Here is a 7540-nt window from a genome sequence, read left to right on the forward strand (position 1 = left end):
TTATTATCAACCCTTCTGCAAAGCTATCTATCCCATTTGCTCTCATCACAAACTATCAGTGTCATTTACTTCTTTTTATAATCTGTATAGGAACCTGTGTCCGTCAACCCGCTCCAGCCAACAGTACAGTTCCAACTGTCATAGTACTCCCATGGAAATCTGGATATAAGTGCTTAAAGGTAAGTCTTCATCACTTCTCTCTGAGATGTATCTATCTGAGATGAGTTAACTGAACTGACCCATGTCATTTTAGGCCCTTCCTGAAGCCAACTTTTCCAAAGCCCATCACCCATTTCAAAATCTGTTACTGATTAATCAGTCAAGATGGATGGATCAGTACATAATTGTCTCCTACTGGGAGACCAGCTGAAATTTCTTATTTCCATCACATTCTATTGTTAATTTGAAATTTTCATTGACTTACAGATATTTTGAGCATCAATACGGTTTTGAGTATAGAAAAATGAATGAGGCAGTTCTTGCTTTTAATTACAGATCTGATGGTGTGAAGTACTTTTTTTCCCCAATAAATTTATTGTGACCTCTGTGGTTTCTGTAATTCACTTTCCTTCCTATGAATTACAAAGACATTGTCGGAACAATTTATTATTACGATACTCTGATGGTCAACAATTGTTCAAGCCTTACCTACCAAGATGCCTGAGACTTTTGGGTGCCTGCATCACAGTTCAACTTCTTCCTTTATTCCATCCTGTTCTCCCACACCCCTGACCCTCTGCTTCCTTTCAAAGGTATTAATTCCTAATAAATATTTTGCACCTCAACTCTGTCTCAATATCTGCTTCTGGAAAAGCCTACCAGCAACACTCTTCTTCAGATCTTTGGAAGCCTGAGGGACAAGCCATATGAAGAGAAGGGCTCTCCCTTTACCCCTGGGGTCACAGTTACTGGAAAGCCAAGCCTCTAGAATACATTATACTTAATCTTTGCCTTGGAACTCTCTGAAAATAAACTCTCATTTGACACAGAGAAGTGACAGACTTGCATCTACTTTCTCTATGAAGATTCCTGCAGGGCCTGAAGCCTTACTTGTTCTGCCAAGGACCTGCTGGACTGGTGACTTTAGCTGCTGCTCAACCTAGGAGAGGAGAATGCACTGAAATTAAAATTGGAGAGGAGAAAGGATGCTTTCAGACTGAAATAGTCCCAGCCTCCCCTCCTAAATGTTTAGGCTACTTAAAATTATTTCTCTAGTTTCATGAGCAGATTTTTTTTTAAGACACTGAACTTTGTTTTGAAGTGTAAATGCATACAAAAAAGTATACACAATACACAGTCACATTGTTCAGTTCCATAAATTTCATAGGATGAACACACTCAACTAATTGTCATTCAGATCAAGAAAAGAATATTACCAACATCCCAAAAGCCCCATTTGTACATGCATTCAGTTACCATTCTTTTATCATGTAAACAATATCTGGACATCTAACAATATAGTTTGCTTGTTTTGGAAATGTATATAAATAAATCATAAAGTGTATAATCTTTTGTGTTTGGATTTTTTGTCTTATATATTGTTTGTGATGTACATCCATAATATTGTTTAACGTAGTGTGGTTCTTCCATTCTCTTTGCTGTATAGTGTTCCATTGGGTGAATATACCACCCAAATTAAATTTATCCATTTACTGTTGGTGACTTTCAGTTTGGGACTATTATGAACGGTGCCATCATAAGTACTTTGTACATGTCTTTTGGTATATTAATTACACTCCACCAAGCATGAAAGACCTCTTTGCTCCACATCCTCACCAACGGTTGCCATTGTCAGGTGTTTTTTGTTTTAGCTATTCTGGTAGGTATGTTGTTGTATTATGGAGTTAATTTTCATTTCCTTGATGACAAATGAAGTTGAGCAATTTTCAAATGTTCATTGGTCATTTGAAAATTGTCCTTTGTGAAGTGCTTGTTCAAGTCCTTTGCCCTTTTTTTTTTCTAAGTTTTTTATCTTTTTCTTATTGAATTGCAGGAGTCCTTTATGTATCCCAGATGTGAGTCCTCCATAGACACGTGAATTGCAAATATCTTTTCCCACTCTGAGGGATGTCTTTCCACTCTCTTAATAGCGTCTTTTAACAAACAGAAATTCTTAATTTTAATATTGTTGAGATTTGTGTTTATTTCTTTTCAAGTTAGTGGTTTTTGTGTCTTAGTTAGGAGAACAACTTACTCCAATATCATGAAGAAATTGTAATAAAGTAATAAAGTTTTCTTCTGAAAATTTTATTACTTTTCCTTTTTAAAAATTTTGTATTAAGTTATAATACAGTAAAATTTCCTTTTTAGTGTATAGTTCTACAAGTGTTGATAAGGGCATACAGTTGTGTAACCATCACCAAAATCAATATATAGAGCTCTTTCATCACAGCAAAAATTTCCCTGTGCCCCTTTGCAATCAACTCCTCCTCTGCTGTGTTCTCTCACTTGTCTCTATAGTTTTGTCTTTTCAGAAAATGTCAGTGGATTCATACCGTAGGTAACTAATTAAGTCTCACTCTTTCTCTTGGCATAATACATTTGAGATTCATCCATATCTTAGCATATGTAAGTAGTTGTTCCTTTTTATTGCTACATAGTATTTCATCGCATGGATGTACCACGACTTTTTTGTCCATTAGCCGGTTGAGGGATACTTGGGTTACTTCCAGTTTGGGGTAGTTACATATAAAGCCACTATAAACAACCATGTACAGCTTTTTGTGCAAACATAGGTTTTAATTTCATTCAAGTAAATATCTAGGAGTGGGATCTCTAGGTCATGGGGAATTTTTATGTTTAAGTTTATAAACATTGTTTATAAACAATGTTTTCCAAATTGTTTTCCAAATGGTGGTACTATTTTGCGTTTAAACAATGTATGAGATTTCTAGTTTTTCTTCATCCTTCCCAGCATTGTCAAGTCTTTTTATTTTAGCTGCTCTCGTCAGCGTATATTGGTACCTAGCTGTGGTTTGCATTTCTCTGACTAATAATGTTGAACATGTTTTCAGGTGCTTATTTTCCATTTGTAAATCTTCTTTGGGGAAGTTTCTGTTAAAATCTTTTTGCCCCTTTTTAATTGCTTTTTTAAAATCGAGCTATGAGAGTTCTTTATGTTCTGGATACAAGTTTATTATTGGGTATATGATGTGCAATTATTTTCTTCCAACCTGTGGCTTATCTTTTCTATCTTTTAACAATGTCTTTTGAATAACTAAAAGTTTTATTTCTATAAGGTCCAACTTATCAATTTGTAGTATTATTAATTGTGCTTTTGATGTCATGTCTAAGAAATCTGTATACTCAAGGTTAAAACAATATTTTTTCCTAAATTTTCTTCTTGCTAATGTTGGTGATGAGAAATCTGATATCAACATGATTCTATTTCCTTTGAGTATAATCTGTTTTCTTGCTCTGAAGGCTAAATAAGAATTCATGTTTTAGCTAAATTCTGGAAATTTCCCATCTTTTGTTCTCATTATAACTGTTATTGCTTGTCCTTTATTTTCTCATTTAATATTTCTATGACTCCTATTAGATGAATGTTGAAATTTCTTCATATCTCTCACCTTTATTTCTATATGCTCAATCTTTTTTTCTTAATCTCTCCATGTAATGTATTTTGGGAGAATTACTTATTTATGTCTCCCAGGTCAAGAATTTTTTCTTCCAAGGTGTCCATTCTGCACTTCAGTTATTATTTTGAGTTTTTTTCCTGTTCTGACTAGGAAAAATTTCATTTTTATGACCTATGGGGTTTTTAATTAATTTAATATTCCCTAATGTCTCTTTGAATATGTTACTTATGCTTATTTTCTGTATCTTGTCTGTTTTCTTAAAATATTTCCTTGTTGTGTTTATCATCTCTTTCTCAAAGTGTTTATTTTCTTCAGATGTTTGGTGCTTCTTGACTCTACAAGAATTTTTCAAGATGAAATCTTTTTTCTGACTCCCTAGATTTTCTGGTTGTGAATCTGACTTTAGTGTAGGAATGGAATTACCCTGCCAATTACCCTAGGATTTCTTTCTGCACTAAATTTGAAGCATGTTTATTTATTTATTTATTTATAAAAATGTTAAATTTAATTAATTTATTTATTTTTGGCTGCGTTGGGTCTTTGTTGCTGCATGTGGGCTTTTTCCTAGTTGTGGCAAGCAGGGGTTACTCTTCGTTGCAGTGCGCAGGCTTCTCATCACGGTGGCTTCTCTTATTGCGGAGCACGGGCTGTAGGCACGCGGGCTGCAGTAGTTGTGACACACAGTCTCAGTAGTTGTGGTTCGTGGGCTCTAGAGCGCAGGCTCAGTAGTTGTGGCGCACGGGCTTAGTTGCTCTGCGGCACGTGGGATCTTCCAGGACCAGGGCTTGAATCCGTGTCCCCTGCATTGGCAGGCGGATTCTTAACCACTGCGCCACCAGGGAATCCCTGAAGCACTTTTAGAACTACCATTTTTGTGTTTCAGTAGTATTATATATGTGGCTTTTTTTTTTTTTTGGCTGTGTTGCATTTTTGTTGCTGCGTGTGGGTTTTCTCTGGTTGCAGTGAGCAGGGTCTATTCTTCATTGCAGAGTGCAGGCTTCTCATTGCGGTGGCTTCTCTTGTTGCGGAGCATGGGTTCTAGGCACACGGGCTTCAGCAGTTGCAGCATGCAGGCTCAGTAGTTGTGGCTCACGGGCTCTAGAGGGCAGGCTCAGTAGTTGTGGTGCATGGGCTTAGTTGCTCCACGGCATGTGGGATCTTCCTAGACCAGGGATAAAACCCATGTCCCCTGCATTGGCAGGCAGATTCTTAACCACTGCACAACCAGGGTAGTTCCTATATATGGTTTTAAATATACATTTAGGGGGTTGATTTTTTTATTCAGTATCATTCTATATGTTGTCTCTGTCCAAGAATTGTATACAGATCTGGGTCTATTGAGTTTCCACCTACTGAATTTAAGCATGGTTATAGATTTCCTTTAAATACTTTCCTTTTCATTCTGAAGGTCTTGATGTAGAAGGGAAGATTCTTTAGTGTGTACTTAGTTTATCATCTTAAAATGGAACCAGAAATATTTATCTGCCACAATGACATTATACAGAAGTTTCCAAATGAAAAACAAAGAGACAATCCCTGTACTTTGGCAGGATAATTTTATATCCCAATTTCCCTATTACTGATCACTGCCTAATTCTGGGAATTTGTATCACTAAGCCAATGTTTCTTTGTACTCTCATCTCAAACCCTTTTCTTTTTCCTTCGTGTACTTTAAATTTGTCTCTGGAATCTTTATTTCTTTAAGATGATTGTAAATTTCAAACACCCAGACTGTTAAACTCACAAATGTTTGGTGAAGTTCTTCAATAAACTAATAAGCAGAAATGAAAACCCTAACTATATATATCTTTTTTCATTTTCTCAGGAAACAGAAAAAATTTATAGGCAATTTTTTTTTAAAAGATTGATTGATTGATTGATTGATTACTATGTTGGGTCTTCGTTTCTGTGCGAGGGCTTTCTCTAGTTGCGGCAAGCGGGGGCCACTCTTCATCGTGGTGCGTGGGCCCCTCACTATCGCGGCCTCTCTTGCTGCGGAGCACAGGCTCCAGACGCACAGGCTCAGTAGTTGTGGCTCATGGGCCTAGTTGCTCCACGGCATGTGGGATTTTCCCAGACCAGGGCGCGAACCCGTGTCCCCTGCATTAGCAGGCAGACTCTCAACCACTGCGCCACCAGGGAAGCCCCTATAGTCAATTAAGCTTAGTATTAAGTAACGAACTTAATAGACTTATTTCTACAATAGGCTGGCTGCAGAAATCAACAAAGCTCAGTTAGAGAAAAAATGAAAACGTCAGAATTTATATGTATAAGATTAAGTTATTCCAAGTAAATAGGACAGAAAATAGAGTCTAATTTGCTTGGGATAACTTAATTTTATACATCCTCTTCTCTTCAGATTCTGGTCTTCACAATTCATGGTTGTACATTCTATAATGGGGTTTACTCAAAATAGGCATGTTTGCACAAAGAGGGTTTTTTGTAAAAGGAAAGGTACAAGCATACCCAAGAAGAGTTGATTCTTCTATTTTTATCAACTGTGTTCAAAAAACTATTGGTTATGTTTCTTAAGCTTTTCACAAACTATATTAGAGAATGAAAGCTTAACACCTAATTTCAGAGATTTTATATTGTCCCCCAATGACACCTATTGATGAATACTTCATGAATCTCCATTTTTTCATTACAATCTTGCTTAATAAATGTTGCAGTAAGTATTCTTATGAATATATGCTTACTTATTTGTGTATCTCTTGACGGTAGATTTGGAAGCAGAATTTCTGGGCAAGGGTATTCATAGTTAAATTTTGATAGGTACTGCCAATTTATACTTCAAAAGATGACATCAGTTCACACTCAAACCAATAATTTTTAACTCTTTGAATTCTGAAGTGTACTTTATACTTATAGCATATAAGCATATAGCGTATAGCGTATAGCATATAGCATATAAGTATGGACTAGCCATATTCCAAGGACTTATAGCTATAGGTGGTTGGTGACTACTATATTGGACAGTGCAGTTATAAAGGAAGTATGATGAAGGAAAGAAAAATAACAGTTTTAAGAGCAAGAGTTATAATGATTAAAACTTGTGCTTTTTGCAACAACAGAATACATTTTCTTCTCAAGTGCTCATGGAACATTCTCCAGGATAGATCATATTTTGGGTCACAAATCAAGCCTTGGTAAATTTAAGAAAATTGAAATCGTATCAAGTATCTTTTCCGACCACAATGCTATGAGACTAGATATCAATTACAGGAAAAAATCTGTAAGAAATACAAACACATGGAGGCTAAACAACACACTACTTAATAACCAAGAGGTCACTGAAGAAAGCAAAGAGGAAATCAAAAAATACCTAGAAACAAATGACAATGAAAACACGACAACCCAAAACCAATGGGATGCAGCAAAAGCAGTTCTAAGAGGAAAGTTTATAGCAATACAATCCTACCTTAAGAAACAAGAAACATCTCAAATAAACAACCTAGCCTTACACCTAAAGCAATTAGAGAAAGAAGAACAAAAAAATCCCAAAGTTAGCAGAAGGAAAGAAATCATAAAGATCAGAGCAGAAATAAATGAAAAAGAAATGAAGGAAACGTTAGCAAAGATCAATAAAACTAAAAGCTGGTTCTTTGAGAAGATAAGCAAAATTGATAAATCATTAGCCAGACTCAACAAGAAAAAAAGGGAGAAGACTCAAATCAATAGAATTAGAAATGAAAAAGGAGAAGTAACAACTGACACTGCAGAAATACAAAGGATCATGAGAGATTACTACAAGCAACTATATGCCAATAAAATGGACAACCTGGAAAAAATGGACAAATTCTTAGAAAGGTAAAACCTTCCGAGACTGAACCAGGAAGAAATAGAAAATATGAACAGACCAATCACAAACACTGAAATTGAAACTGTGATTAAAAATCTTCCAACAAACAAAAGCCCAGGACCAGAGGCTTCACAGGCGAATTCTATCAAACATTTAG

At 35.8% G+C, this 7540-nt stretch overlaps 1 long non-coding RNA gene across 4 annotated transcripts in view; it reads left to right on the forward strand.

Annotated features, from left to right (window-relative positions):
• Positions 1 to 4787, forward strand: part of LOC309640942 — a 36606-nt gene extending 31819 nt beyond the window's left edge. For 3 of the 4 annotated variants that reach the window (XR_014252444.1, XR_014252445.1, XR_014252446.1), the window contains 2 exons: positions 91 to 179; positions 753 to 4787. This is a non-coding gene — a long non-coding RNA (uncharacterized lncRNA). The remainder of the gene's footprint in view (positions 1 to 90; positions 180 to 752) is intronic. The other variant, XR_014252447.1, reaches the window with a different exon arrangement.
• Positions 4788 to 7540: the final 2753 nt, after the last annotated feature.

This window comes from Balaenoptera physalus (assembly GCF_965194825.1).
Source record: "Balaenoptera physalus genome assembly, chromosome: 13".
NCBI classification, from domain to species: Eukaryota; Metazoa; Chordata; class Mammalia; order Artiodactyla; family Balaenopteridae; genus Balaenoptera; species Balaenoptera physalus.